At 39.9% G+C, this 6,781-nt stretch overlaps 1 protein-coding gene across 2 annotated transcripts in view; it reads left to right on the top strand.

Moving 5' to 3' along the window:
- The window catches only part of Zeb1 (zinc finger E-box binding homeobox 1), a 164,104-nt gene that overhangs the window by 109,033 nt on the left and 48,290 nt on the right, over window positions 1-6,781 (top strand). The gene's annotated exons all lie outside the window — the stretch shown is intronic.

Consider the following 6,781-nt stretch of genomic DNA (forward strand, 5'->3'; position numbering starts at 1 on the left):
TCTCTCTCTCTCTCTCGCTCTCGCTCTCGCTCTCTCGCTCTCGCTCTCTCGCTCTCTCTCTCCTCTCTCTCTTTAATTTTTTGTTTAAAAAAAAACCCTATCTTTTCTCAGTTTACATACCAATCCCAGTTAGATGCAGTCTTTGTAAGATTCACTGGTAAGACTTTCCTAGAATAGGTTCTGTCTTTCTGCTAAGCAGATAAGCATTTTACACGACTAGATGGGAATGGATAAGATGTAGTTAAACATAAATTAATGTTCCTACATAATGAAAAATCTCTAGAAAGGAAAGCCTTTGTATACCAAAGCATATGTTGAATTGTGACCTTAGCTCGTGTCATGTATCATCTGACAATAACTGAAGATGCCAAAGTTAAGATTTCCTCTCCTGTCTCCCAATGTGGCGTGAGTCACTATGATGAGATTCTTTCTTTACCGAACACAGGTAACCATGCAGGGGGTGAAACTGAAGGTACATACTCTGTTCTGAAACCATATGCATGTAATCTATTGAATATTTTCATTATAATATATCTTAGTATATCACTTAAGGAGATTTATAGAGAATTTTAATTGGATAGTTTATAGAATGCTATGTGCAAGAAACTAATTTAGGACATATTTGAAAGGTTTATTGGCTACAATGATGATATTACTCAATAGTATACTGTCATATCATTATAAAATCTAGTGGTTAAAATTATTTTGTCATTTGGAAATGTTGTCAGCAGTAAATTGTTCAGTGTGGAGCTGAGAATCCCTAGGACAGAGAAGAAGCAAATGTACTTACCAATGTCTGTCACCACGCAACAGCCTTCAGGGAGGAAGTTACACACACAGCACAGTCTGTAATGTTTAAGTCCAGCTCTGCAACCTCTTCAAATTTCTCATCTATTCTAATCATGTGTAGACTAAAGGGAGATGCAATAGTATCAGCTTTGGGGTTCACTAAAGATTCGGAGAGGAGGGGGAAACTGGGGCAGCCACAGCAAACACAAGAACCATAAGTACCAGCAGAAGAGCTGTCTCTAAGTCGTAGTCATCAGCCACATGTGGTGACAGGCATGCATTCACATTTCCCATTTCTCAGTGGAAACCTTGTTATGTATTGTAAGTCACACTGAACGATTTTTATTTTATTATTTTATGTGTATGGGTGTTTTTGCCTGCATGTATGTCTGTGTTCTACATGTGTGCAGTGCCTAAAGAGTCCTGAAGAGGGCTTTGAGTTCCCAGCAGCTGGGGTTACAGACAGTTCTGAGTCACCATGTGGTGCTAGGAATAACCCAGGTCCTCTGGAAAAACAGCCAGTGCTTTTTTATTTTTATTATCATCATCATCATTATTGAGACAGGGTGCTCTGTGTAACAGTCCCAGCTGGCCTGAAATCCACTTTAGTAGACCAGACTGGTCTCGAATTCACTGAGATCCACTTGCCTTCGCCTCCCAAGTGCTGGGCTTAAAGGCGAGTGCCACCACTGTGCAGCTCAGCTAGTGCTTTTAACCACTGAACTATCTCTCCAATTCCATGTTTAAAGATTTTTAAAACTGTCTTTTCTTTTATCCTTACTTTCTTAATATCCATTGTTTAACTAAATTTAGAGTCAGGGTGAGCTCCTGTAACTTGAGAACATACCTCTCTTAATGGTGATAAGGGTACCAAAATATGCTTGGAGGGGGTGAAGTGACTACATTGCCCTGTAGCACAGTGAACCAGCTTCACTGTACAACAGTGTACTTCAGAATAACTTAGAGAAGAGTTATAAGGTTCTCAACACATGGAGGTGAGAGCACATGAGAATATAGACATGCTACTAGCCCTGATTGATCATACATATATGCTGTACTTGAATTACTATACCCTATATACCGAAACTTTGTAAATGTTTCCATTTGTGATCCTTTTTACCAAGGGTATTTTTACATGTGCCTGGTATATAACTATAGAAATTAGGTATTTGGTTACTTTTCTGTTGCTATGATAAAACACCTTGACCAAAGGCAAATTATAGAAGGAAGAGTTTGAGTTACAGCTCCAGAAAAAGTCCGTATTGATGGGGAGGCATGGCAGCATGTATCTGCAGCAGGAAGTGGAAAGGTCTCATCTCTTATTATAAGGATGAAGCAGAAAGAGCAAACAGGAAGTGGCATGAGGCTTTAAACTCTCAAAACCAATGTACCCAACAGTGTCCTTCCTCCAGCCAGGCTGTACCTCCCCATGAGCTTCCCAACAGCACCACCAACTGCGAACAGATTTCCAGTGCCTGAACCTGTGGGGGATATCTTGTTCAAACTACCACATTAGGCATACAAATCAAGGATTTACTGAAAAAAATATAAAGAACTATTTTAAAACGGTTCTTTGGCAGACATATAATTTTCTGACTTATAAAAAGAAACTTGATCTTGAGATTCTTGTTTCTTTTCACATGAAAATTAAATATCAGCTGAGCATTTAGTCCTGAAGGATGTGTAATATCCCCACTGCTTTTCATAATTGATCATTATTTTCATTTTACATGTTAATTCTGTGAATGAATGCTGCTTCACATAAATATATAATACAACAAAGTGGGAGTACTTTATGGCTCTCTTAGAAACTGTTGGAAATTCTGTCCTGATCTCAAGCCAAAAACCATTTACTATTTTTTATGAACTCAAATCAACCAGCTCAAATGACAGTTTTAAAAATCAAATAATACTTCACAATCCAAAGACAATACTGAATTGATACTTACGTGCTGAGGAACGATAGTGTTGTGTTTCTATACAAGCAAGAAACTTTGTAGATAGAGTGTAGAACTACTGTCGTGTAGTTCAAATGTGCATCAGTGAGACGAGGGTTTCCCAGGCAATGTGTGCCATGTTGTATGTCTGGAACCAGTGCTGCTGTGCTGAAGGTCATGATACATCATGGGTGAGCACTTCCCAGAGCATCACAGAGTCCTTCTGCATTTGATTGTAAAATAAGCTTTTGTTTGTTCTGCCTTCACAACCCTTTATAGTTGTCAAATCTTTTAAGACTCCCCATACACATTTAACACATAGTTTATGAAGCGAGGCTATAAGTGACTGTGTTGTGTTGTGTAAAAGTATGAAAGAATACCCCTCTCTCACCAACTGTACATTGCTTATTCTAAGCAGAGATTAAAGGAGATACAGTGGGCAGGGTCTTCCATTAGTCTGTAGACTCTGGCGGGCCTGCGTTACTCTGTGTGTGTTGGTGATGCTTTAAGAAAACCCTCTGTAAAAGTCCACTATCTTTATGGGCAGTGGTGGCACACATCTTTAATCTCAGCACTCAAGAGGCAGAGGTAGGTGGATCTATGTGAGTTTGAGGACAGCCTGGTCTACGGAGTGAGTTCTGGGACAGCTACACACAGAGAAACCCTGTCTCAAGCTTTAAAAAGACAGATCCAGAGAACAGGGAAATATGACTGGTTTCTCCTACCTGAGTGATTGAGGCAAAAAGTAGAAAAGTAAAGGGGAAAAAATTTAGAGAACAGTTGTTGGTCTTTTTCTACCTTATGTAATGAAGTTTGGAACTTTGGGTGTTTTTCTAGTTTTATCCCACATATAAAAATATGATCTATAATCTTACATGTATGCTGTTCTTGTATTTTGGCTGTTCAGCTTATCTTTTATACCACAATGACAGTTCAAACTAGGCAACAGGAAAGTCCTAGAGAATGATAAGTGGCCTTTGGAATACTCTGCAGTCTAGGTTAAAATGGAACCTCAAAATACAAGGTATGCAAACAAATATTTAAAATATAATACTCTTAGGCCCTAAAGCCAAATTCAAAGGAAGCATCCAAGTTTTAAATACTCCAGTTATACATTAAATATATATCCTATAGATTACCAAACCATCTACAACTAACAAATTAATTATGATAATTCTAAAGTGTAGTATTGGTAGGGCCGTATGAACCAATGGCCAGCTTGGTTCCCTAAAATGCACCAACACCTTCAACAAGTAGCAGGAAGGTCGGTTGTCTATTTATATACTCTTGCTGTGCAGAAGCATCATGAGAACTCTGCAGTCAGTCCTTCTTCCAGAGTAGCCAGGAATTATTAGAATCGAGAACTGGCTGAGCTTTTAGCTAACTGGTTTACCTAGCCATCAAATGCCTTTAACAAATCATTTAGGTTGCTGATAAGGAACCCTTAGTCAGGACCACAAGGGGTGCACCCACCCAATGTGACAGTGGAACTGATCTATGGGGAGCTCACCAAGGCCAGCGGGACTGGGACTGAATAAGCATGGGATGAAACCGGACTTTCTGAATGTGGCGGACAATGAAGGCTGATGAGAAGCCAAAGACAATGGCACTAGGTTTCCATCCTAATACATGAACTGGCTTTGTGGGAGCCTAGCCTGTTTGGATGCTCACCTTCCTGGTCCTGGATAGAAGTGGGAGGACCTTGGACTTCCTGCAGGGCAGGGATTCTGAACTGCTCTTCATTCTCGAGAGGGAAGGGGAATGGGATGGGGAGGGGGGGGAGGGGGGAAGGGACGATGTGTGCGAGGAGGGGGAGGGAAATGGGAAACGGGGAGGAGGCAGTAATATTTTTTTCAGCAACTAAAAAAAATAAAGTCAAAATGAAAGTTAATAGCATGGGTTGTCATTTGCACAGTCCCCATTCTGTGTGCACGCCCATGGTTGCACCTTGTCGTTGGTTAGATACCCATCATGAGAGCAGTCACCAGTTTTGAGAATCATCTTCCTCCCTTCCCACACTCCTCACTGTTTCTCTAGAGTCATACGTAATATGTAGTTGCTTCTCAACTGTGTGCTTTGGCTTATCACAAAGAATCTTCCCATGTGTCCATCTTTACTAAACTTAAGGGAACTTTTCCTTGTTGATATATTAAACAGACTTTCTCAGGTATTATCTCAATAACAGTTAAGTCACTTTGAAGAGTGGCAATTGAACACTATCTGCCAGGCAAATCGTCACCCCTCACCCCAATCCAGTCGTTCTACCCCACAAAGTGTCTGATAAATCTCTTTGAGAGAAGGCCGTTGTATTGCCTGCTTTTGTGCCGCTTCGGTCAAATTCCTGACAGAAACAGCTTAAAGGAGGGAAAACATCTGACTCAATATTCCAGAACATTCAGTCACTGGTCGGCCTCATGCCTCTAGGCAGACCTAGCAGCAGGAGCATGCTTCAGAGTGGGATACTCTTCATGGTGTACAGGAAGCCAAGGGCACAACAAGGAGACATCAGGAATGACCATACGTCACCAATGTCTAGCCTGTCAGTACATGAGTCTTTGGGGGACAGTTCATAGCCAAACCATATCAACAAAGAAAAGTTATTTTGATGTGAGTGCTTACTACCAAAAACAAAGTAAGTTTTACGGAGAACTGGGTGGGGTGTGGGGAATGTATCTGCACAGTGGAATTCTATCTGACCAACCCCGGGGAGAAACTGAGTTTCAGATATATTGGCAGGGAAAGTGCTCCATGGCACACTGTAAAGTGGCCAAACAGTAGAATACAATGCTGTATATTGTTTTTATAGTAGATATAAAGCCCAAGCAATGTAGGGTTTTTTATTATAGTTGAATAGGATAAGGAATGTGATAACATTCAATATCATGTGTGCATTGAGGCAATATACTTGGCTGTTATTACTTTTATAATGTAAGTCAAAAGGAAATGGTTGCTTTGCTTACTCTGAGAGTTTTAATTCTGATTTTTTAATGATGAACATGCATTTTATAATGAGAGAAAACTATTTTCTCTTAGAAAATCTAGATAAATGAATTCATGCTAAAACACCTAACAGTGTTTTCTTTGTACATAAACTGTGAAAAAAATCCTGCTTTAAGTGCAGTGATACATCAAGTACTTTTTTAATAAACGGGTCTTCCTACAGCCTGCAAAAGCAATTCTGGGGGTGTGGGTCATTTGCTTTCTCCCTTTCATGCTTAAGTAGACTTTCAGTTATGTTTCTTCATGTCGACAGTGGTGGGTGTTTATCTGTGGATGGGTATTGCTGTGTGGGGGCACATATCCACAGTGTGTGCATGGACTTACTTGGAGAGAGAGGGCTATAGGTGCCTGGCATCTAAGCAATTGGGTGTTACTTTCCCTCAAGAATGGCTAGCTGAAAAGAGTCAAGGAGAAGAATCATGGACAATAACTGTGTTCATTATCTGGAGAGGGTCCAGTATCTTTTCCTCCTTTCTTCTCAAATGTGGCAAATAATGGTCTTTCTGCAAATCGTTGAAACAAGGGCTTTCAGTGACTTTATCCCATTATGCCACCAGAGTGATTATTGCACACTCCAGAAGAAAACCTCATTTCTGATGGATTGTTTAAAATATTTTATTTTCTACTATCTCACAGGCTCTACAAAGTATGAAAACCATTTGAAAATTTTGTTTATAATTCTGATATTAAATTCATTAAAATTAGTTAGAAATTCTATTACATAGAAATTTGACTAAATTAGCTGATACTTTCAAAGTCACTATGGGCTTAATAAGCAATGTGTGTGGCTAACAGCAGTCCTTCTTGTAGAGCAACTTTGATGAAGAATGTGTTTTTATTGGAAAGATGACCCCTATAGAGATTTGAAGCCTAATTGTATATAGTAGTGTTGCACACAGTAAGATGAGTGCAGATGACTCAGACTGTTGGGTTCCAAATCCTGGCTCCGTGACCTGTTGGCTGCATGCCAGAGGTGTTACCTCCACTCTCCTGTCTTTCTTATGTGTAGAATAGGACTGGGAAAACTTTGTTGCTAATATTTGCAGTGTTTGCAC

Source organism: Microtus ochrogaster, chromosome 16, assembly GCF_000317375.1.
Source record: "Microtus ochrogaster isolate Prairie Vole_2 chromosome 16, MicOch1.0, whole genome shotgun sequence".
NCBI lineage: Eukaryota > Metazoa > Chordata > Mammalia > Rodentia > Cricetidae > Microtus > Microtus ochrogaster.